The sequence below is a fragment of the Dromaius novaehollandiae genome, chromosome 2 (genome assembly GCF_036370855.1).
Source record: "Dromaius novaehollandiae isolate bDroNov1 chromosome 2, bDroNov1.hap1, whole genome shotgun sequence".
Taxonomy (NCBI): domain Eukaryota; kingdom Metazoa; phylum Chordata; class Aves; order Casuariiformes; family Dromaiidae; genus Dromaius; species Dromaius novaehollandiae.
The window spans coordinates 65,904,050-65,929,447 of record NC_088099.1 but is presented as its reverse complement, the minus strand read 5'-3'; the positions used below and the strand labels follow the sequence as shown (position 1 = coordinate 65,929,447).

The following is a 25,398-nucleotide window of genomic DNA, read 5'->3' as shown; positions in this document are numbered from 1 at the left end:
TGGTTTACCATTCAAAAAAAAGAAAATTGTTGATAGTAGCCAGACTGAAAATAGACGACTTCTAATTATTATTATTCAATGCCTAACTTCTAGTCAGAGATAATTTTGTCATCTTCTCTACTTTATCTAACCATATAATAAATGACAATTATCCCTTCCTTACTGAGAATAATTTTAATCTACCTTTTGACCAATAGCAAACCTCTGTCATCAATTTCTAAAACATTTTACAGTACATCATAAAAAATCTCAACCTATTTGACAATGGAAATTAGTATACCCATTTCGAAAGAAGTTTACGTTGTATCTACTCTACTTCAGTATCTGAGTCAAAGACATTTTTTTTCTTTTCCTTATCTGGAGAAGTGGGTTAGAGAAACTAATTTCCTGTACTATTGATCTAGTTCTAATTATTCATCAAGGTGCAATTGACTCACAAATTGTGACTTGGACTGAAAGCAATCCAGTAAAGGATAGGAGACAAGTTGTCCAAAATTTAATTCCAAACTGCAATTGCAATCAATGTTTTATTTATTTTCCTTAGAAAGATGAAAAGAAATGGGATGGGACATCCTTAAATCTCCTTACTGATGGTATATTATGGAACTGAAAACAGGGAAAGGAAAGTGTGGAGAAAAATGGTAAGCTTTTAGAGCAAGCTTTGGGAGAAAGACATTAACTCAGGATGAATTAATGAAAAATAGAGATTGCTGCAAACATTTATTAATGCAATGAGTCAGGAATGCTTTATTTATATTAAAAATACTTAGTTTCAGTTAAGTGGATCAGGACACTGAAAGAGCAAGATACACAATTTCCATGAGAATCATCTTGTAAATTAATAAATACAATAACAATTTTAAATGCAATCACTGTGTTCACCCCCCATTGAGGTTATGGGTTAACCAAGTGTATTAAGTATAAGCTTTAATGAGACAAAGTTACCAAATATCCTCAGTACTAACAGTATATATTTTAGAACTCTTAAGTAAATGCAAAAAGAAGGGATGTTTAGTAAATGGAAAAGACTCATTTTAGTTATAAATAAACCCTGGATAATGTACGCCCGTTTTTGTAAATTGTTGGAGGGGGCAAGAATTGATCCAGCAGTTTGATACTACCATATGTATTAACTTTACTGGAGAAAGGTTACTCCCTTCCCAGGAGGTTATTCTGGAGAAGAGAGGGAATGCGTATTACTCTGCAAGAAGAAAGAGGAAGTAGGATTTTTCTCTATGCTGTGTACTGTTAAGTTGCTCTGCACTGCCAAGGTAAGCATACGAAATTCAAATTTGGGGAGATGAGTAAGAATCCTCGCTAGGATGTGAAATAATATAGATGGCTGAGAACCTGGAATTACTAAAATGATGCTCTGAGCAGCTAACAAACCCACCACTAGTACATGGGCAGCACACAGTTGCCAGAAGAGAGATGCATTAAAGGCAAGGAAGGAGAGAAAACTTGAAGTCCAGAGCACATTGTGAAGCAGATGTAAAGCAGGGAGAGGGCACTCTGCCTGTGCGCTTGGAGAAAAACTCAGGACTTCATATAAACTAGGGAACCTGTGGCTTTTAAAGCAGTATGAAAGTGGATCCACAGTTCTGGGGAGCTATTGTGGCCCCTGCATTGGAGGAGAACGAAAATTTCAGGGTACCTATTCAGTTTCAGAGGCAAGCAGCTACATTTGAAATTACTTAGCAAGACTTATGGGAATAAGAGATTTTTCCTGTATTATGGGCATACCCTTGATTCTCTCATTTTTCAGAGGAATAGAGTCTCATTCTTTAAATAAGTCTGACAAATCCTTGAAATATGTCAGAGATTTTATGAGCATAAACTCATATTCTGAAATACCTTGTAATTATTTCCAGGGTTTCTGCAGTCAAGTGGATTATAATGAATCACATGGCACAGAATAACCTCAGCAGTCCTCTATCTTTGTTTAACTGTGCTTTAAAAAGAACAAACAAAAAGACAAAATTAGCTCTAAGATTCTTAAATGCTATATGTAACAGCGATGAATGCGGTATTAAGATTCAGCTTTTTAGTACTCAGCTGTACGAAATCCTGATGCTTTGGATGTCACTTTAACTCTGCTGTATTGTGTCAGCTTTTTTGTGTGTGAGTACTGATAATTGTCCGATCCAATGTGTTATAACAAAATGGTACTGTTTGTGGAATAAAGTGTCAATCATCTCTCTAAATTAATGTATATGAAGGAAGAGTTATTTTAATTTCCAAGCTCATAGTTGCTCTTTGAAGTACCACCTGCATGAAAGGTTTTGTTATGTGTTTTCTTGCTGTTGTTTTACTTTGCTATCCTATCTACATGCTTATTCAAAAGGCAGACATGCAACATAAAAACTGATCTACATGAAAAGAAAATAAGTGCTAGAAAACACAATATATTGTTTTTGAGAGGAAATGTAAACTGTAAGTGAGAGATGAGCAGACTCAATTGATTTTCCCAGTGGCTGAAAGTAACTTAGCAGGCAATCAAAGTAAAAGAAAGGCCCTCGTATTCATAAGTTATCTCATCTATTAAAATACATGGATTTCCATGTACCTGTCCTGTAGAGTTGGGACTCATACTTTTTATTGTTCAGAGAACTTAATTAGAAATGAAGACTTTCTCAGTATCCTGATATCAAAGAAAAAGGCATCTGTATTGTATTTCTGAGCAAATTGTATTTCTTCTATACATTCTCCTGCTGTTTGCACAAGAAGAGGCTTCTGAGATTTCCTGTTGCTAATCAGGAAGATATTTAGTAGATCATAAATTTGACAATTCAATTTCTGCACTCTTTAGAGTCAAATGACATATTGTGTATTTTCAGTTTGCAATTTACCACTACAGGTGTAGTATCAAAACAGTTTATGTTACTTATATAACTTAAAAGTGAATGGTTACAGTGAATAGTTAGTGCAACCTCAAGAAACTTGTTAGTCCCTTCTGAAATGCTTGCTCTGCCAGAGGGGTTGGTAGTGTGAGTAGAAACAAGGAGTCTGGTCTTCTTTTATTTCTTTTGTGAAGCAAACCAGCAGCAGCATCAAAAACTGAATGTATGGATGAGTACCGAAACATTAGGGAGCCCTCAGCACCGTACTACAGTGGTTGTAAGAAATCAAGGTTCATCATGAAATGAATATGGAATATTTTGTAGTACAGTGATGTCCTTAAGGAAAGAATGCATGCTTAAAGGCAGGTCTCCCTTGGGACTATTTGTGTCATTCTTAATACCCAGATGTCACTAGAGCAAGGATTTGCTCTTCACGTCTTCTAAAAGCAGCAGAAAGCTAACTCAAGAAAGATATTTGAAGAGCCAGCATAAGAGGAACTTTGTTGAATACAGAGACCTTGGAAATATCTAAGGCAAAGAAAGTGAAGTCACGAAAGAAAAGGTTTAGCTTCCACGGACTGGGGCTTCTGCTGTCTTTCCCTCCTTTATGATGTTATTCATGGGTGAGACCAAAGCTATCTCGCATCCACAGCTGCATCCATAAGCTAAGGATGAGGGCAGGAAAAAAGTATGGAGTTCTGTGATTGGCTCCTGTTCCTGCAAGGTGCAAAATAAGCCTAGGCAACTTCTTAGGAGTGCAGAGCCATTCCTGGGGCTGTCTGTCAGCTCCTCTTTAAATGAGGCATTCTGGATTACCACAAGGAGTCCAATGGATCACCATGTTGGAGTCTGGAAGGAATTTTTCCCACAAGGTATTAGTGCAATATGCTATGTGGCCTTTTTCCATCTTATTCTCAATGTGCACAGGGCTTATCTAGGAGATTTATGTTCCACCATTGCAATTCTGGCAGATGATATTAGTGATTTAGGAAGGACCTGTTGGGGGCCGTAAAACTCTTCACTCTTATACTGAGAAATCAATACTGCTGCAACTCTCCTGGGGATTGTTGGGTGACTTATTCCTATTAACAAAGTTGCAATCTCTGTTTCCAATTGCTTTCATGGTTCTGACTGCATATAGTATTTATGCATATAAAGAAACATGGAGAGTAGGAAAATAACAGAATGTGAGTGTTGTCTGCTTAGCGTGCAAGGGATGTGAACAGCAAATGCAGAGAAATGGAACATGCACCCACACAAAAAAGGCAAAGCCAAAAATAATTTAAACAAACATTTTAAAAGGGGAAGGTATTAATATTTAATATTTCCCTAATTATTATATGTGACTATCGGTGACTGTGTTCATATAGATGAACACTGTGCACTATCAATCAGCTTCGCCCGATTAGCAGGACATTAACTGGACAAATCTTGTCAACAACCATAGACAAAATGCAAAAGAAATTATTATTTTATGACATTAATGGTAACAATATTCAAATCATTCGGAGAAGAGTCATGCTGCTTAATACTTACTGATTCAATTTACTGAATATTACAATCAAAATTATGTGCATTTCCAAAATTGTATTGTATTGCAAAGCCATAATGTGATATCTTGTTGCATATTTCCCCCTCTTTACTGTACAGGCTGAACTAAATTTTTTTATTTATTTATTTAATGAACACGGTACAAGATGAACCTCCTGGAACAAACAAGTTCACACAGAAATGCTTTAACAGAACTGAGATGGAAGACTGAGAATACTTATATTTTAATATTGAATTACATTTTTAAAAGACATCTCTTTGTACTTTTCTTTGCATGTTCATATTTTTAATAAACATACAGAATTTTTCGTAATTTTTTTCTTGGAGAGAGCAATGATGTTCATTCTATGTTGAACATTAACTTAAGAACAAGAAAAAAAGTGGTCAGAAAAGCTGAAGTAAATAATTAAGATGCAAGATAAAGGTTAACAAAAAACTAAATGCTGCAGAGAAAAATTGCTGAGTTCACATGGTTTAAAACAAATCAGTATTGAAGCAGTTTCTTGGTTTATTAACAGCACATAATTAACCAGCAATCAGTGAGCGATACATTCGAGATCAGTATCAGCAGTCCAACAGATAAACCACACTACTAGATGCTTACAAAATATTTTGGGTGGTCCGGTCACACACATATGTTTCGTTCCCATTCCTGCCGTACCATTTGCTGGTATCATGTCCAGTTTACCAAGGGTGGGCTGTGGGGCTGTGCAGGCACCCACAACTAAGTACAATGTTCATCCCTTATCCCAAGTCTGTTGTACCACAGCAAAGCATGTATAGCTGCAAAGAGGTAATTGTGCATACAGGCGTGTATTCTTCAAATACGGCATTCAATTATATTAATTCTTTTTTTACTAAAAATGATCATTTTGACAGAACACAAAAAAATAAAACAATTACTTTAACATTTGTGTGCTGAACACAATGATTACTGCAATCAGCAAATGGCAGCAGGAGCAGTACAGAGAGCAGCTGGTTAGATGAGGTTTCAGATACCCACAACTTTTGCATTAGTCATGTCCAGGATAATAAGGTTCCACTGAATTTTCTGAACTGCCTGGAAATAGAAAGAAAACAAACTCTCAAAGCCAAGGCAGAGTCAGCTTTGATCATCTGTCTCCCTAATGAGTGTTTTAATGAAATATTTTCTGAAAAAAATGTGCCTGAAAAAAAAAAAACCCTTACTTCTGAACTTCAAGAATAAGCTCGGTGTTTGCTTGTTTCCATTGGCTGCCTTGTATCAAAGTGAGGAAAGCAACAGCTCAACCTGGCCGTGTACCCTTGATCAATAAACTCAAAAAGAATCTGAAAACAAGGTGCCCAGAGAGTAGCACCAGTGTGTAATTTTTAATCCATTGGAACTCATCAAGGCCAAGAGCCAGTAGCTTGCTGTTCAATCCAGTAGGACTGTTATAGAGACAATTTAATTTTCAGTGCGGAAATCTTTAACCATAAAGGGCTGCAATCCTTACCTGTGTAGTGGTGTCCCTCCCAGGGAGTTCACAGCTTTATGCAATGGTCCTGGGCATGTCAAGTCTGGGGAGGTTAAACATCTCTGACAGAAATCCACAGAGCCAGTATTTTGGACAAGCAACCAAACAGGTATTCAGTACTGAGGGCAAATGGGAGTTTTAAAACCTTCCTTTCTCAGGAATATGTGCACCTAGCTTTATTGAGAATGCAGCAGGTAAGACTTTCTGAGGAATCTTATTCCTGATCCTTTCAGAAAGGCTCAGGCAGACATCACCCTTTCCTCCCCCCTTATTTGAAATATGAAGACATTCTGTTCTTTTTTTCTTTTTTCTTTTCTTTTCCTACAATAACTGAGGCAGTTATATTCACTCACTCAGGATATGAAACATCCGGATTTAATTACTCCTTGAAGGCCCATTAACGCCTGTGAACATCCAAAGGCAGGGACAGATAGAGATAATAGTAAAATGTTGCTGGACAGACAGAGATGTAGGAGGGGTAATGCCGGCAAGCTGCTCACTTCAGTGCTGCGCTGGAGACAAGGAAGCACTTTGGTCCTTGCCACTATCCACAACAGGACAATTAAGGAGTCAGCAAAGGGACCCTCTGCATCTTCCCAGGCTTTCCTTTCCTCATGCAAGGCTTTGAATCTGATTCCTGGATGGGTAAAGCCCATGATTCAGGCTTCCCTTCCTTCACCTTTTCATCTCTCCCTGACTGTGAGGCAGGAGATAGAGGCTTAGACCTTCTGTGACCACACGGATACGTAATGACGACTTCAGCTTACAACCTCCCCCCGTCAAGTAGAAGATACATTAAAAAGTTCTAACGAAGTAAATATGGGTAATAGGTTATTTCTAGATGTCTCCAAAAGACCTTATATATAGGCACATGCCTCAGAGTCTGCATCATTTCAGAGACTCTTTTATGGTGTAATGCCAAAATGGAATTATGTAATCACAGATGAGAGTTTCATTTTAAAAGCTAAATGAAAGGTTGTATTGCAGTAGCCTGCAATTTTGAAAACAATACATGACACCAGTGGAAAACTAATAGTGTTTGGTGAGAAGCATTAGGTTAATCTGATTAAACTTAACTTTATTGGTTTTGGGAAATAGCATAAATCATTTAATCCTTCTCAATAAAATAATAGTGATTAAGCAAACACTCTCTGTTCATAGCTTTCTAATCTATGCTTCACAGAAGCAAGTCAATAAAGAGGTAATTGTATTTTTTAAAAAATCTCTCTGTCTAAAAAATATATTAAAAAAAATACCACAAAATGTAATCACCTGATTTCTGGCAAGTAGTAAGCTAAGACTGATACTTTCTTTGCAGTTTAGATAAATATTTGCCACTTCATAACACTTAAGGCTGACAGTGGTACTGCACTATAACAATGATGGACGGTAACTATCTATTTATCTGTCTAGTGGGAAATATAGGCTTGCCAAAGTATAGTCCTGGGAGGGGGGAAGGAAGAAAAATGAAAACTCAACAACTTCCCCAAATGTCAAAATCAAAATTACAAATTGTAAAGCCCATTTTTTATGACTCAATATTGGCATGGGACAAATAAAAATTGCATTAACAAACTGAAAATATATACGGTTTGAGAGAGTATTTTTTTTAGTAATGGATTAATCTATCAGTCAAAGTTTGCCATTATAGAAAACACACTGAGCACAGCAAGCTGCCTGAGGCAGGATGGAATTGCAGCGGTTCCTCCTTCTGTGACTTTACAAGCATCACTGTGACGTTGAAACCTGACATATGAAAATAAAACCAGATAAACTTCCTTCCTCGTTGCCTTGCCCAAAAATCCTTTAGGACACTACAGGAAATTACCAGTGAACATCAACAAACACAGGATGCAAGATAATGCAGTTGTATTATGCATATTGATCAGAAGCACACGAAAAAGGAACACGAAGTTAGAAAAACAATAGATAGCCTATATGTTTCTAAAAGATGGGAATCACATGGGTATATTGAACATGTTATACATTATCAGACAAAAGCTTTATATGAGGAGTTATTCAACTATTCTTGTATGCTAATTGCAAATGTTTTTATTAGTACAAATTATTTCATTTTAATTAAAAATATATTAGCAAATAAGCAAGGTGAGTATTTTATTTTGGATATTTCCAGTGTGAACTTACTAATCATGATGTATGATGATGGCTGCATCCAAACAAATAATTTTCCTTTCAGCTTTGACTATACAAATTCTAGATAAGCATCACTCCAAAAGGTACATAAAGTTTGGTGCTTCTGGACTACTCTAACTCCACTGAAAAGACTGAATTATAGTTTCCTCTCTTAAAAGTATTTTTGGTCGTATCACTGACTGTTCTTTTTCTAATTAATGCCAGGAAATCTCCTTAAACCCTTTGTTTTAATGTGTAAATTATTCTTCAAAGGTTTCTTTTCCAGTTATGCAAGGTTTTAAAAAAATCCCTGTTATGCATGATGATCCTTTTTAATTTGCTATCAGGTTAATTCAGAAATGGTCATTTTTAACATTGAGTGTATTTTATGAAAAATTGTTCTGAAGTATCAGTCTTGAAGAGAAGATGTTTTAGTCCTGTGTCATCTTCTGATTTATCATGCCAATTTAAGTATTGAATTAATTGTATTGACATACAATTGGAAGCAATATTTTAACATTTTCACAGACAAGAAAATATTTCGCTTCTTGCACTCTCACTATGCATAAATCACATTATTCTGTGTCTTTTTACTGTCTGAACTGGAGAAAGGAAAGTTATGTTAACTAAAATTACTTTCGTCATGGCATATTATAAAAGGAGGAAAATATTACAAGGAACCAATTCCTTCAAAAGAACAAATTAAAAACAAATTCCTAAACCCATTCTTACTGTATTTAGTGGCCTGCAACTATGTTTGTTGAGTAAAATTGGGTTTTCATAAAGAGCCTGTACATTTGAGAAAGATCTATCAGTGAAGGAAACTACACATACGTGGAAAAAAAGGAAGAAGGAACAAACTAAATAATATTGTTTTAATTTCTTTTCTGAGAAGAACAAGACATAGAATAATTAAAATTTGTACCTTTCCATCCGGTAGGTAACTTTAAAATTTTGTTTATTTATGTTCTTTAATATTTTTATACCCTGGAGTTTAGTTGGAGGTTCAGGTAAGGTTATCATTGTAATAATGGCAGAACATTTAGAAGAATTCTCTGGGTATTCAATAAACTGCAGATTTTGCAGAAATCAAATAATTTTATTAACTTACCACCATCTGTAGCATTGCCACAAAAGCCTCCACCAGCAGAGAAGGCTTGGCTTAATGGCCAATAATGATGCTACTGTAAGTCCACTAACTATTTTTATCTTTACCAATGTTACTGCAGTTCCCTAAGGTATTCTGCCATAGCACGTGACTCAGTTTGGAGATACCCACACAAACTAGGTTTTGCTTTCTTCTTTACTCAAATAATGGTTCAGGCAGCGTTTTGAAGGGAAAAAATAATTTATTTTCAAAGCTATGCATGTTGATTTGTACTTGAACATTAAATTATCTTCACCATCTAAAAGCAGAACATTTAGAATCCAACTAAATGTATTCACGTAGAGATCCATTGAGCCTTGTGGGACTGGGAGTAAAAAGAGAGAAGAGGAAAAAGAAGAGGAAGGGGAAGGGGAAGGGGAAAGAGAAAGGGGAAAGGGAGAGGGAGAGGGAAAAAGCGCCAAGTGCTGATGAAAACCTACTAGACAAGAATTTCTTGACCTGTGTATGTGTAAATCTCTAGTCCCAGAGAACTGGTTCAGGATAAAAATAGTTTTTACTATTTTGTTACAAAAGAAACCAAGATTAATTGATTTCTCTTTCCCATTACAGCTCTAACTACAATCATGTGGGTGTCTGATTTGTTTTTTTTTCGATTTTTATCTCTTTTTGTCTGCAAAATATTTTGTTGCATGAATACTGTAATACAAAAATCATTATGAACATGTTTGTAACAGACACCTCCTGGCTGATTATACTCCTTTCTTTACCTTTTTTTACTTTAACTTTTTTACTTCATAAACTCTTTAAGGAAGAAATATCTGCTAGTGTGAACTGATACAAGCCGATTTTAATTGGCCATTAAGTATCATCATAATACAAAGAACAGCAAAACTGTAACATATCACATCATTGTCAGAGAGGACCAAACAAAAGATGTGTAGTGGGTTTATGTTAACAGAGTTTGAAAGGGGGAAGGAATATCTTTGGGGGGAAAATAAAGTCCCACTAAGATGGACTTTAAACTTTGTTGAGGGTTTTTCACATGAATGAATTTGTTTATATTGTTAAAAACTCAAAGTTCTTGTCCGCAAGCAGAGTCTGTTAGAAAAACACCTACAACCATGTTAAAAGACATCCAAACAGTAGTTAATTTTTCAGTTATATCTTAGGCACACAATCTGTAACTAATATAATGTAAGGACAGTAATTTTCCCTGAAGCCCCATCAGAAAAAAAAAAAAAAGGTGAGCAATCATCCCTAAAAATATATTGCAACTTGTTCTTTGTGCCAAAGCTCTTTGTTTTGAGTAAGACCATTTGAAAGGCAGTACACAGATGCAGAGAACCTCAGATTTGAAATTAAGGCTGCGGATAGACCGCCTGTGAGGACTGTGAATGATTTGCAGATAGCGCTGCGTAATAGTTCTGTTACCAGTGGGGTCTCAGAAGTTAGAACAAAACTTATCTCCTTTTGCAATGCTCAGTAAGGAAACATGAAATAAGCATTACTTCATATCATATGGTTTATTTCTCTACTGGTGGGCAGGATTTTGAAAAAATTTGCAACTTCAAATGCAAGTCTGATTCTTCCAGTTTTGCACTGAGAATATATTCCCAACCACAGAAAGTTTCGATTCTATAGAATCTGGCTTCATAATGGAGCTTTGCTGTCTAGTACCATAGCTTTATTATAAATAACAAAAATCTGTGAGATGGTAACAAATCTCAGAGAAAGTAAAAAAGTGATTCTCAAGCATGTATTAGAGCAAAATTATGAGGAGGCAAGGACACACAGAAGTGGAATTACATGGAAAAGAATATGGAATGATTACAGTTTAATAAAAGAAGTCCAAACACTTCTACCCAATGGTTCAGGTCACTAAAGGCAGGAATATAAGTAGCTGCCTGCTGCTGCTTCACTGCTGATAGCCACTGCTTACCACTTCTCATGACCCATTTGACCAACCTGTGCATTACGGGGTTGGAGAGTAGGAGTTTTGCTCTGAGAATTCGAAAGAAGGTAGGGAGGGAGGGCGGGCAGGGATTTCTCTGATACTGCAAATAAAAGCCAAGAGTTAATGAACAAAATTTTAATGAACAGTAAGTCTAGAAACTTAAGTATCTCCAATTTCTGGTTCCTATCAATAATGCCTTGATCTAACCTGAAAGGGGTGTGGGCTCTCTGGATGTAAAACCCTTTATGGTTTTAACAGAGACCACAAGAACTGGACAAAAGGAAATTTTGCTTCCATTATAAATACTGCGACCCCTCTGCCTCCACAGTATTTTTCTCAAAATATTCAAAAGCAGTTCTGTTTTTCAAAGAAGAAATATATTGAAATAAAAGTAATCGTCTTCTACTCTCCTAGACAAAGCTCTATAATTAAACTCAACCCTTATATTCTTCTAAAATTGTTTTCCTCTACACTGAGTTTAAAAGTGGATTTATTAAAAAATTAAGCTCCATTTGGAGCTTAAATGGATTCTATTCAGTAGAAAGAAAAATCACATCCCAGATAAAATGAAAGATTAGCATTCTTCATGGTTTTATAAATACTCTTTGCATGTAACAAAAAATGGTTTGATTTGCCCTAAAGATGAAAAGAATGGAGGGATTTGAAGAAGGTACACAAAAACACCATTGGTTTAATGCAGGGATGTATACCTAGTCAAAGGAGAAACAATTCAGAAGTAATATGAGGCCAAGTTCATTTTTCTCCTTAGACTTGTTTATGTTTCTGAATCTTCTTCTGTAATCAGTACCAGCCATAAAAGCTCAGCACATATTATATAACAAAAGGAAACAATAATAATCTCAGCCCTATTAGGTATTTTTTTCTCCCAGGATGCCCTCTCCTCCTTCCGTTTTCCAGTGTATGTCCTCAGCCCCCTATTTAGCCTTTCTGTCTCTCATATGTATTTTAGCAGCAGCGACCCAATTTATTGCAGCTGCAGATCTGTTAATCATGTTTATTATGACAGCACCTCCCTTGTTCCCGGCAATGTACACACTAAGCAATGGACAACCTGTCTCACACCGCTTGCTGTCAACTTAGACAGGAGGAGATCAGCACTAGGGAAGTGGTGCTTCCTCTTTGAGAGTAGCAAGGAACACTTTCCCAACTTTTTGTGAGGGAAGAAGAGTTTAATTAGAGTGTATTGCTGAAAAGGAAAGAGAGGAACAGGAAAAAAAAAAGAAAAGCATATGGTAGTGAAGGAGATGAAGACAACAAGAGAAAGAAAAGTATAATGATAATGAAGAAAGTATGAAGGGAGCAGAGAACAGGTGATGGAGAAATGAGGAGAGGTTTGAAGGGAATAGCAGGACAGCCCAAGGCAAAAAATTCAGTTAAAGCTGATGAATCTTCCCTGAAGTGCTAACATCCCTGTTTGGTTACTTCTGCCACTCATTGGAGTCTCTATCCAGCTTCTCCTCACCATATCCTACAGCCCCTGGTCTATGAGACACGGAAGGGCTGAGGGCAGTGATGGGGTACAGATACATAAATCACAATGCAATGCTGGCCAGGCTTGCTACTACCGGTGATGTAGCTGTGTGCTGGTCTCATTTAGTATAATCTGCTTTTCATGCATTAACACACCGATTATTTCCAGTCATTTTAGGAGAGTGAAGTTTTCAAAAGCATTTTTACTCTTAAATCCTTTGATATTCTCAAAGATTCCTTCATATCTTATGAAATATATCTTATTTTCTACAACTCATTGGTTTCATCACATAAAGGGCCTGCATAATATTTGGTAGGTGAGTTTTAGCAGTATTTCATCCGCATACCTTTCTTATTTGTGTAACCTTGAAGGAACAACTGTGTCTCCCTTTCACATATTCAAATGGAAATTAAAAACATAGAGATAAACGTAGAAAACAGCACAACGTGGGCAAAATAGTAAGAAAGAAAGTAGGAAAAAGAAAGAAAACATGTACAAATGATGAAATGGGGACATAAATTAGCACAATAAAAGACTATTAAGTGTGAGAACACACAGATTGGCTTCCAAGCATTGGGGACATAGAATAGTTATTAGGGATTTCTCCTAGCAGCAATAATGTTTATAGATTTCCAGGCTGTTTTTTCTAGATAATCATGTTTTTATTTTTGTGGTGTGGCAGTACATTAGCACATTTCTATACTTTGAAATCAGACAGAGGGAAGAGAACAAGAAACAGAAGCAAGGAAATAATGACAAAAACAGAGCTGCACGGTAACTCTTTTCCTCTTTATGATCCTGTTGACATATATTATAGCAGAAATTCTAAAAGCCTTGATACATTTAGGGACATTTGCAATGAAAATGGGCTTTGCTCCTTTCTTGATATGAAACATCTTTGCAAAACATAATTAAAAGACTAATAAATATACTCTCCTAGTACTTTTCCGTTGAAGATCGCATGTGTAATGAAGAGATCAAACATCAAGAACACAGGTGCTGTTGGAAATAAATTAGCAGATTACTCTAATTTCACAATACCAAGAAAATCAGAACACCACAATTTTCAGTAATTTGCTAGAGATTAGAGATTACAGTAGCAGCATGCATGTTGTTGAAGGCTGGGCTGTGATGGTGCTTTCATTACAAAGCACATTTCTCAAGCATTTAATAACTAAGATATCATAAAACCTTAAGATGTGGTTTGGTGTTTTTTTACATGAGTTCAGAAATACTCAATCTTAATAAAGCTAGGCAAATATTTGCACTTTTGCAACTCAAGAACAAATTTTACACTAAACAAATTTTGAAAAGAGTTTTACATTCATTTTCTTGCTGTTTTCACTCAGATTTTCCTTCCACTTGCTATCCGATCACACTACCTAAATACTTCAGTGGGCATTGTGGTATGTGTACCAACCCAGTTATTTGGAAGGAGAGAGTTTAAGATGGGAAGTTTGTCATATGAGCATAAATACAGCCTAGGTGGCATTCCAAAGTAAAATGAGCCAAATCAAAGACAGCAAATGAACACTGGTTTACTTGAACTTAGTGACAAAACTCATTCATTTTATTGCTATCAGCTTTCTCACCTGGACTGCAGCAAGTGCATTCTCACCTGCAGAATTTAAACAAAAATTTCTATTTAAAACGTAAGGGCAAGTGACCTCACTACCTTAATAAAATGACTTAAATAGATATTATCAGCACAGCCTTCCATGTCATCAGCTAGGGCACCCCTTTGCGAAGGTGGTATGATAGTTTTAGCATAGTTATATATAATATATAATTATATATATATAATAATTCTCCAACTTTCAATTTTATTCAGCACAGAAGGATTTCAATGATATTATTTGTAACCCATGCTGTAAATAAGACTGCAGAGAGAGAAATACTGATGGATAAGAGAATTATGAATGGATAATAATCCCAAATCTGGGATTATCCCATGTCTAGTGAGTGATGACATCTCTGTCAGTCCCTAGAATAAACCTTGCCTAGCAATCACTAGATACATAGGTGAGATCACCTAGAGTGACCCTTTCAAAGGATGTGTGACTAAGACATGCCTAACACTACATTTCTTCCCTAATATTACGAATGCAGGCTGAAGTTTATTGAAGCATGAATCAGGACACAGTGTCCAGAAGAAAATGGATTAGAAAAAAATGATCTACACATTGTTACAAATATAGAAGCATCCCAGCACTCTTAACTCCTAGACACAGCTCTTTATAAGTGGTTTAGAAGGAACACGCACCATTCCTTGAGTGAGGGATGGATTTTGAATTACACAACTGATCTTTCATATTATGACTTTTATAAAGGTGCCATATCCTGAGGGAGAGGAGAGAAAGCCCCTGGAGAAAATCCTCCACAAATTGCATCTGCAGTCCAAGGATCTGACAATTCAAGTGCACCTCTAGCACTAGGTCCTGTTTCAAAGCCAGAGGAAGAAAATATATATCTAAGGATGTTAAAGGCAGAGACACATTTTGGCTTACAATAAAGATTTAAAGTGTAACTTATTATTGTTAATAGATGAGAAAGATGGGAGAGCTGAAAATGTTTCTTGAAGACACAAGAGAAAGAACTAGAAAGGGAAAATAAACAGCCAGACCAGAGAGACACTTTGGAAAAAGGCATAGTTGTCTTTGAGAAAATGATTTTTTCCTCCTTTGATGATGGCTTAACTGTTTTAAATTATTCCATTTCTTACATAATACCATATATCGTCATGTGGCTATGTCTACATTAGCAAGCAGCGAGAACGTGTAGAGCAAAGCGGTCGTCACTAAGGGCTCCACGCTATACACCGCTGGGGGATTCCTTCAGACTGTCTCTAATCTAGTCCCACGTAAGAAATGCCCAGGAGTGTCTGGTGACCAGTAAGGGCACTCCAAGACCCCCTTTTCCAGCTCAGTTTCCTAAAAGCAGTAATTGCCACAGCCAATGCACTTTGGGTCAGGCAGAAGCAGGAGGGAAGAGTGCTCTTCCTTGGGAAATGCATGGAGCAGGTACCACTGGAGGAAATTTCGCAGGCTGGCAGGGAAGCACTTTGCAAGTACCACAAAAGCTGCTGGAAGGAACAGGAGGCTTTCCTGAATAGAAGGGAGATCTGCAATCAAGCCTGAGTGGTGATGGATAAACTTTGCTGGGTTCCTTTGCTAGGAACCCAGAAAGGACCATTCAATCCAGGAAGAGACTGGGAGTTACTGTACTCGATAGTAAGGCAGAAGAAAGGATTCTTGTATCCTTGCATGTGTACGATAAGCCAGGAGGAGGATTTTCAAGTCTGCTTTCTACTCTATTTTGCCTAGAGGAAATACAGTTTTCTTTGTGGAAAGAATTGCTTTCTCCTCCTTTTAGTTTGTTGTCTAATCGGAGTCTGGAGATAGGGAGCCTTTTGACAGTCTTTAGGTTTACCTGCTTTATGGGGCAGTTCCAGCTCAAGACTGGCTATATATGCATCTCCTCCTACTCATTTCTATAAACCAAGGCTCTAGCTTGCAAGTTTACATTACAACAGTTTCAATGGACTTGGAATGTTACAGCCATTTTTACCTGAATTGCCCAAAATGTAAAACATAGAAATCCAGGTAGATGGATACAAGGCATGGACACTTATCCAAGGAATTATGGAACTTTTGTATGCAGTTTTGTAATATTATCCAGAAGGAAGCAGGTGCTGAAAAGACTTCCTAGAATGTCTTGGAATTAATGCAAAAAAATTTGAGATCTATATGTGAATGCATTTGTATGGCTGACGTTACTGTCTGTCTACAAATGGACTGGGCCTTTGACCATAAAATCGTAAGTGTATTTGCTACAGGAACAAGATACAAGTGACTAGAAGGACTGACATATACAAACAGATTAAAAGTACTGTCTGAATAAACAAACTCAGTGTCAAAGACTAGAAGAATGCCAATGAATAAGGTGATTTTTTTGTGTAGGTTTAAGCCAACTAAACTAAAAGTAAAGGCTAAAAAGAGGAAAGCCTCTCTAAACATTCTCCAGCCCCCTGAGGAAACAAAAATCCAAATGGAATTTGTTAGTTGGAAGAAAAGTTATCCTAGAGGAAATATAGAATCTCGCATAATAGGACTGTGTTTGCTTATATAGAAGTGAACTACATTGATCAAACAAGAATATATTGTAGTTTGTACAAAACAAATTTAGAGTAGCATAGAAAAATAACCCAAACAGATCCTTTTGTCTCAATTTTTTTGTATTCAAAGTCTGAAGCAACAGATTAAAAACTTGAACTCTTCTTTGAAAGCCTTTAATTACAGAATCTATTCACTATATTTCAAAGAAGCAGCATGGAAGACAGAGCTGGTATCCTAATTTGCCAGGCATAATTGCCATTATGCAATTCATAATGAATTCCTGTGCTATATTCGCTTATTTTAAAAAGTCTGTTTTCAACAGTAGTCAACAAACAGTCAAGAAAGGAAAACTTGAAATGTTCCTGTGTTAGCTTAGTAGCATGATTTGCTGTAAGCCAGAGACAAAGCCTTGAAAGCATTAAAAACACTTGAAATAAATGTGGAGTATCTCAGCTCTTATGCTGTCAGTAGATGTAATTGGCATAGGATGCATTGGTATGCTGATGGTTAAACTTCTTGGACTATTTCAGTTTGTTTGATTTTTTCTCCCTATTATTCTGAAAAACAGTCAAGGGAAAACATTCTATTTGTGGCCAATTATATTTTATTCCTCATACAGAATTATCTAGGACACTAACAAATGGTCTGTGTTTGTGTATATAGGTGTATGCATGTGTGAGATCAGCATCGTCAGCTGAGATCAAATTTTCAGTAGATTCTCTCCCACATAGGCATCAACTTTAAGTGATCAGGTATCATCCAGAATCATCCTATATAAATACTTGATTTTTTATTTTGATTTGTTTTTAATTAGGTTAATGATGGATGTTGAAGTGCACAGACTCTTTTTTTTAAAAAAAAAAAAGTTTCTACAGTTATATTTAGGTCCCCAGCTAAATATCCTTTGTTTATTCCTTTCCAATGGTTAAAGACACTTTTAGATGGATTCTTAGAAGGGCAGGACAGAATACCAACACCATCTGAAAAGAACTCAGAAACTCTTTGGCCTTTTCTTCCAAAGTCTAGAGCAACAAGACAACACCTAAACTGTACTGTGCCTGCAATTGCAGCAAGTTCCTTGTCCTCAGCTGTGATCACTGAGATCTGGGTCCCAGCAGAAGAACATTCAAAGGGATCGATCAAGCTATAGAAAACAGAGTTGGCCGAGGAGGGTGGTACAAAACTGTGTATTACTTTGGCACAGAGTGGAGGTGAGTTCTGTGGGAGCAACTGGGCTCTGTGGGGATGATGAGGGCTTTTATGCCCCAAAGAACCCATGGCAATGCGGAAACAGAAGACAAAGTCTCCTCCTTGAAGAACAAGAAGATACAACAGGGAACAGCAAAGTATGAGGATAGCCATCGCCCTCCCCCCAGTCGTGAAAATATGTTGGTCTAGAATATACTTGTTTATTTGTAAGCCAGTAGATGGAAATAGAAGACACCCTGTTGCTTTGACACTGTATGCAGGCTCTTTGACTTTTTTAGGTATTTGTCTTTATCATCATTTTTCTATTCTGTAGAGTGGATCTTTTTTCAATTAAAAGGAAAGCACTCCCATGAACAGAATAGATGATCATGCATGATGGCTTATTTAAATAAAATCAACTGATACAAAATAAATTTAAAAAAATTATTTCAAAAAGACAAAGATTGTCTGCCTAACCCTCATTTCTTTATTGTGACACTTCTGAGTAGAAACATACTTTTGAATAATTGTATGAATAAGTAGAGTACATCGTAGAGACAGAATTAACACAGTCTGGTAATGAATGTGGACAGGCTCTGTATCTTTCTTTTGTTGTTACTGTTACCTAAGATTTCAAAGTAATTGTAGAGTAAGGCTGTGAAAATTCTTTATGGCTATTCCCTCCATCCTCCAGTATCTAGGACAAAACTATCAAATCAGCGTATGCTGCCTTTGTAAACAGCCTGTGTTTTCTTCATGACAGTGCGCGAGAGACAGGTTTCAAAGTTTCATAACTTACAGGGGTAATTTTAATTAATGTAGCTGTAACTTGGAATAGGCATGCAATATTGGTAATGAGATTATAATTATTACTCCTTTACATATTTGCTACTGACATGCTGAAAGCATGCATCTCTTAGCAAATACGCATGGTAAATATATACATCCTGTCCCAAAAGATGCATAGCTAGAGGGCCTGCTCCCACCACCTTTACTCATCTTGCCTTGCACGTTTGCTCTGCAAGTAGTCCCACTAGTATTAAAGCATATCTCATAGCAAGGCTGTGGATGATAATGAAAAACTGGGGCAGGTGAAAAGCCTGCTCTGTGAATGAAAAATTGGTGACTCCTGCCTCATGCTTTTCCCTTTATTGCTTTTTCTCTGCTTTGGGAGTGAGCAGCTTCCCTCCTTTTCCAAATGTGCTGCGCCCTGCACTTCTTCCCTGTCTGTCCCTAATATCCATAACCCAGGACCCCCCACCATGGGCTGGCGGTGGGGGCAGCATGGGGGACCCCCCCCCCCCCGGGGTGCCTGGAGCCGCGGGGGCTTTCTCGCCGGTGCGGGCATTAGCAGACACAGCTACGCTCCATTTCCATGTCTTCTAAGCAGTTGAGATAACCTAACTAATGAGACAGTAACCAAATCTCCTACCAGATACTCTGTTCATCCTAATGTTGTCTTTCTTCCTCCAAAATGCAGTTCCCTCAGTCTAGAGCTGATGGAAATGCCTTGGAGAAAGGAGTGTAGGTATTGGGGTTTGGTAATTACCTTTTAGCAACATGTTGAATACCACACTCTTACATGGGCCTGTTCACATAGTCACAGAAATGGCGTATGAATGACCTGGGTCAGAGGCCTGAATTCCTCAGGCTTAAACAGAACAAAAAGTAAATCATTTTTTCTGGTGGGTATGACCAGTACATGGTAACATCTGCACATTTATTTGCAGCTCGGTAGAACTACTCTGTGACTAAACTTTGTCATGTATTTCTGCAAAAATGACAATCCACATTTGTTCCAAATACACATCTAACCTCTAGAAAGATACTCTTGTTGTGTTCAGTGATCTGAAAACTTCTCACTAGCTGTCTTTCCAGTTGTACTTCTAGGCTAATGTTGCTTCTGTCAGTCATTTTTACCTGAAGTACAGTCAAAAGCTATTATCATATGTATGAATAGACTACCATTTTTTGATCCTCAGACCTTCAAAGAAACATTTTCTTCCTAAAAAAAGACTGTGGATTATTATTCAGTGAGGTTTATGCTTGTGACAAATTTTAGCTGCCAGACCATGGCAGTTCCAGAAAACCATGCATACCTATAAATACTGGGTTACTTGTTTTATTTTTCTGTTTTTATTCTGAATAATATGTGCTGAAATTCTCAGGAAAAAATAGAAAAATACTAGAAAATTTCAATCCCATTAAGTGAAGTCTTTCACAAGGTTAGAAATATCTGAGGTGAGGCTTTCATGACAAACTTTGCCAACGCAGCTAAGTGCATCAGGAAAAAAACATGCAACATACACATGTAGAACAGAAAATAATCCTCATGCTTTTCCAGGATAATTTCTCTTGCTTTGTAGGGCAGTCTACACTAGCAAAAGCATAGTTTTGGCAGTGAGATCTACAACTGATGCAGTTATATGACATCACTCTGTCACCAATGATTTTTCTGCAGGAGACTGCAACCTTCCCCTCCCTTCTTTTGTAGAAGGCTTTGGATCTTTTCACCATAAAGGTGTTCAGTGGTGAAAAGTCTCTAGACGCTTGGGGATAATATGATTGTTTGTGATCTCAGATAAAATTTGCTCCTGCTCAATTACTGTACTCCAGAAACTTCACCCTGAGCAAATTGCTACCCATGGCTAGTAATAATATGGTTCTTGATATCCAGATGTATTTCGTGAAGGGAAGTCACTCATTATCAAAAAATATTAGTACTCCAGCTTCACTCCAAGGACCTACTCCTATTGAGACAACCTGAGGAAATAGTACTTTTCCTAATGATAGTGAAAAAAGGGATGTCTGATCCTTTTTCTTTTCTAGAATCCCAATACTGACTACAATCCCTGACTTCTCTGAAGCACATCCACAAAGCTGGTGGATATCTGAATAAATTGTAGGTTAGGATTTATGACACAATCCATGGAATATAAGCTAGAGTGCTTCTTCCACATCTAATCAAACAAAAGCAAGTAGGTAGTTGAAGGTAGATTTCCAAGGCACTGAAGAAAACTCTCTGTGAGCATCCAGTATTTCCAAGTCAGAACCATATAAATGAATACATTTAATAAATTCAAGAGCTTGTCGAGGGATCGCATTACAACATGAAAAAGCAGGTTACAATAGCCAAAGGATATATCAGCAGCCAGATGCTTTAATGACATGGTGCTTGAACCAAGTAGAAATATACCCTGAATACATTGGCTGGGCTTCCCTCTTCACTTTTGTATTGGGGCAGGTCATCTTGGATTGTTAGACAAGTAGATGATGTGAAGATGTCATGGCAAAATCTTTGCTGTTTTTTTTACTGCTGAATTACAGAAACTTCTTGTGTTCTTACCTATGAGAGTACAGCAATTATCACTGTATTGATAAAAATAATGGGAGCCGATAGTGATCAAAAGAAAGAAAGGAAAAAATTAGTTCTATGACAATGGTGAGAAGGCAATAAATTCAGTCAAGAGTGGCAAGGTAAAAGATCTCAAGAAACATTTTGCAGTTATAGGAATGAGAAATGTGGATCAGTGAAGAGAAGAAAGGTAGAATAAATTCACAGAAGGAATGCATGCTCCACCCTGAAGTTTATGACAGAAAATAAAGAGAATGGAGAATGGACAATGGAGAAAGTGTAGCTGAGAAACATGGCCTAACTGTGAATGATTGTTGGAAACCAGTACAGACATACAACAAAACATAACATAGTTTGGCTGACAAGGAAAATTCTTCTGTTGCAAGGTATGCACTGTTGTGTTTTTGCCAAAAACATGATGTAGGAGACGCTGGCAATCAGATAGGGTGAAGTATGTTTTAGTTTAGGTGATAGATAATGAAGTTTTTGGACTGAATTTTCCATGGCATGTTGTTCCTTCTACAGGCTGTGATCTAGCTGGGAGGATTGATGTATGATTATAATTACAGCCTATGAGAAATGGTTTTCAGCTTGCAATCTAGTTTGCTTTGTGTGTTTGTTATTTTGCAGCTTTAATTTTCATGGGCTGTGTGTTACCAGTAACTGTTACACTTAGCATAAATTACATAGGTGGAAGAAAGACACATTGCCAGTGGTCTGTGAAGAGTAATTTGCCTAGCATGGACTCACAATGCATTATCTTACAATGCCATAACTAATCATGCCCCTCTTGGCAAGTTAGTGTCAGCTGCAGAGTAAAAGACTTCTGTCAAAACATAGCATGCTAGTCTTCATTAACTATATAAAAACCTTTACAATTGCAGGGGCAAACTGACAGTACCTAAACAACGTAGGTTCTACCCCTCTGTGTGTCCACTCAGCTGAGAAGACCCTTTGATGAAAGAAATAAGTACTTGGCAGTATGAGCAAAAGATTCATAATCTGGTCCCTTAACTCTTAGCTTGCTGTTTTAAAATGCATGGTTGGCTATACATTGCAAATTTTACTACTCTTGTTTGGGGATATTTAAGCGCTTATTGGTGCATAACTGTCAATTACTGACAGATGCAATTGTAACAAATATACCTCTTCTTCACATGAAAAATCGGTTGCATGAATCGGCCACAATTTAAATCACCACCAGTGTACAGTAATATTTATTGAAGGCTGATTTCAGCTAAGAATACAAGTGATTGTATTTGGCCTGGTACCTTCCTCCACAGAAAACTAAGGAGGGGTATTGTCAGATACTTAGCTGTGAAAATCACTCAAGAACAGATCATTAATTCCCCTGCAACAAAGGCAAGTGAATAGGCCTTGTGAAAAGATTCTTCTCTGGTAGTCAACACATCTGAAATAGATGCACAAGGAGAAGAAAGCTGTATTAGAAAAATGACTGCCATTGCTTCCTTCTTGTCTTGGACAGACAGAAACAGCAACCAAACTTCAGTGCCAAGAGTCACAGCTTTCTGTGCTTATGGACATTTTTGTTTTCACATGCACAAATGAAAGCATCTTAAAGAGATCTGGTAGCCAGAAATTAAGGCCTCTTTAAGAGAAAACATGATCAAGATTCTGAGCACATGGGTCTTTTGAGGGATCTTACGTTGGAACTCAAGACCCATGCAGCTCACCTGCAGGGCAGGATCAGGGGGCAACCAGGACAGAAGGAAGTCTCCAGCACTTTGCCTAAAGGAAGCTGGGCCATTCCACCCTCACTTCAGACTTGCCTTGTTGCTGCACAGGTGAATCTGTGTGCGAGTGCCTGGGAGCTTCCACCACTTCACTTGGGGATGTGATGGTGCTGCTCTGTGACACCAGCACAGCTGTGGAAACTCCGGTTGCACTGAAGATGTCTAGACTTTTTTCTAATGGGATTTTCACATAAATATTTCAGTGAAATGGTACAACATCCCCATTCTAACTATAACAACATCAAAAAGCTTTACATACTAAAAGAGTTGAACATCACGAAGCAATTCATAAATACTGTACAGACACTTTCTGAAATACCACTTTCTATAAATAAAAAAATAAACCAGATCTATCCTGAAAGTCCATACACCAGAGGTCAAATAAAAGGAACTCAAATTTGATTTAATCTCTCTGTTTTACGTTTTTTTAAGTCTGTTGCCCAGATCATAGTTTTCAATGTTTGCAGTGGCAATCCTGCAGCTTTTTATGAACTCTCAGCACCGACAGCTGTAGTTCTGCACACAAAGAATGAGAAAGAGGTAGAGATAGAATTGAATAAAAGAAAAAATGGGGGTGGATGGAGGAAGCAGTCTTAGTATTCCTAAAGCATTCAGTCATCTAGACAAGAGAGCCCTCCAGAGATCGTGACCTTGGTATATTTATTTTCTGCAAGTTTATATGTTGCAAATGGTGGTAGAACAGAATTAAGTACTAGGGCAATACAGGTTAGCAAAAAGTGCATAGGCCATCACCGACAGAAAATATCTAGAACATTTTCAACCTTTTTTCTTCTTCCTCTGTTTCTGAGAGGAGAATGTATTTGAATTTATATGTTCATTTTACACTCCGGACAGAATATGAACGTATATTTATCGGCATTTTTTTCTCTTGCTTCTCTTGCAATATCTAAAACCTTTCTGAGAGATTTTTTGCATTAGCCAACATCTATACGCATGTGTATCTATCTACATAGGCTAGTTAAGCAATTGGTGTTGTCATTTTCATGACAAATCATATGTCCTTTCCTTAGTTTTACTGATCATTTGCTTTTTTCTCATCTATTATTTTTTAATTAGTCCTGGCAACACATGGTATGTCACTTTCTTTGTACTTTTTATTGAAAGGCTACCTCAGGTAGAGGTCTGTTTCAGAATGCCATTGTAAATTCTAGAACAAATTTAGAAAATAAATTATCCACTTTTTTCATAGAGAAAAATCTAAAGACAGAAACAGAAGGGAATTGCAATGTATCAGGAGAGGAAGTGTGTTTCCATACAAATTGTGGAGTTAATTTGATTTCGTATGCAAGAGTTAAAGGGTTAAAAAAACCCTAATGGAAGGAAGGTGCATCATGGCCTATAAACAAACAGATGGAATGTAATCTTCAGCTCAGAAAATCACAAAATAGGAATTACTAAAAGCTGGAAAGGTAGACAATGGGGAGTACATTTCTTTTTTATACCCAAGATTTCTCTCTAATCAATAGTCAGAGAAGAGATACCGGGATGAAAAGCTATTTCGTCTGATTGAATATGGCAAAATTAGATCACCATTGTGTCTTTTCTTTAATGTTAGCTGTAAGGTGTGTTTTTTTTATTTTTCTATGTATAGAGGGTTTATTCTTAAAATGAAGCACATAACAAATGGCTTGCAGAACCTGGATGTGTGCAGGAGTTTTTCATTTCTGACAACAGAATAGATTAAAACAAGAAGCTATGGGAATCTTGTCTCTGATCCTGTGACCTGGTTATCAAGTCTTTTGGAGGTGTTCATCCTCTTGCCAATAGGTGGCTAACTTTTCTTTTTCTTTTCTTTTTTTTTTTAATTGATAAAGTAGAGGTAAAGAACATATGCTCATCTCAAAACCATTGTAGATTAATTGATATATACTTGACTTGGAAAGTATGAAGTGTTTAATGTTACATTTACCTCACATCCTGATGCTGAGTGAGTCTTATTTTTTTCAAAACATATCTCAGGTAATGATTGCTCAAATGATGTTTCTTTAATACTATGTGTGACAAATGACATCATTGCTGAAACATTTTAGATTCTGCCCTGAAATTTTTCCCCATATTGATGATTTCTATGTTCTTCCAGTATAGATATTGGGGAAAAGATCTGAAAATTCTACTGCAGTAGAACCAAACTAAGACAAAATCAATACATTTTATGGACCTCTTGCCAGTCAGATAATTTTCTACATTCTTAAAAATCTTGGTAGTGCTGCTCTAGACAGCAAATGGGACTGAAGTCTCATGTCACTTTACACTAGATTAAGACTGCATATTTTGCTCAGAGAATACTCACAGGATGAGTCTTACTTTTCCACTCACTCTGGTGAAATAGTCTGTGCATCCCTTGCCTAAATGTAGATGAAGCTATTGTACTTATATTTGATGAAGCTAAGC

At 37.0% G+C, this 25,398-nt stretch overlaps 1 long non-coding RNA gene across 1 annotated transcript in view; it reads right to left on the bottom strand.

The window, feature by feature from the left end:
* Window positions 1–5,356: 5,356 nt before the first annotated feature.
* The window catches only part of LOC135327309 (uncharacterized), a 33,088-nt gene continuing 13,046 nt past the window's right edge, over window positions 5,357–25,398 (bottom strand). Inside the window, exon 3 of the long non-coding RNA XR_010387414.1 lies at window positions 5,357–5,451. This is a non-coding gene — a long non-coding RNA (uncharacterized LOC135327309). The remainder of the gene's footprint in view (window positions 5,452–25,398) is intronic.